The following is a 298-nucleotide window of genomic DNA, read 5'->3' on the forward strand; positions in this document are numbered from 1 at the left end:
GAGGAAGAGATTAGGCAGAGAAGCAATAATAAGACAGATGCCAGGAGCGGGGGTTGGGGCAAGGTCTTAATTCTTCCTTAAGTATGTGAGATCTCACCCGGGAAGCATCTAGGCCCGGAGAAGTCTGTCAGAAAGTTAATTATGTACTTAATTTATTTACAAGATACGGTATTGTTTATTTTTTAAACTCTTCCGAGAGTGGTATTTCTCCAGGAATTTGTCCCTCTGCTCTAAATTGTCGAATTTACTGGCATACATTTGTTCATTACATTCCGGTTTCCCCTTTCATTTATCGATG

This window comes from Pteropus vampyrus, unplaced genomic scaffold (assembly GCF_000151845.1).
Source record: "Pteropus vampyrus isolate Shadow unplaced genomic scaffold, Pvam_2.0 Scaffold333, whole genome shotgun sequence".
In the NCBI taxonomy this organism is placed as follows: domain Eukaryota; kingdom Metazoa; phylum Chordata; class Mammalia; order Chiroptera; family Pteropodidae; genus Pteropus; species Pteropus vampyrus.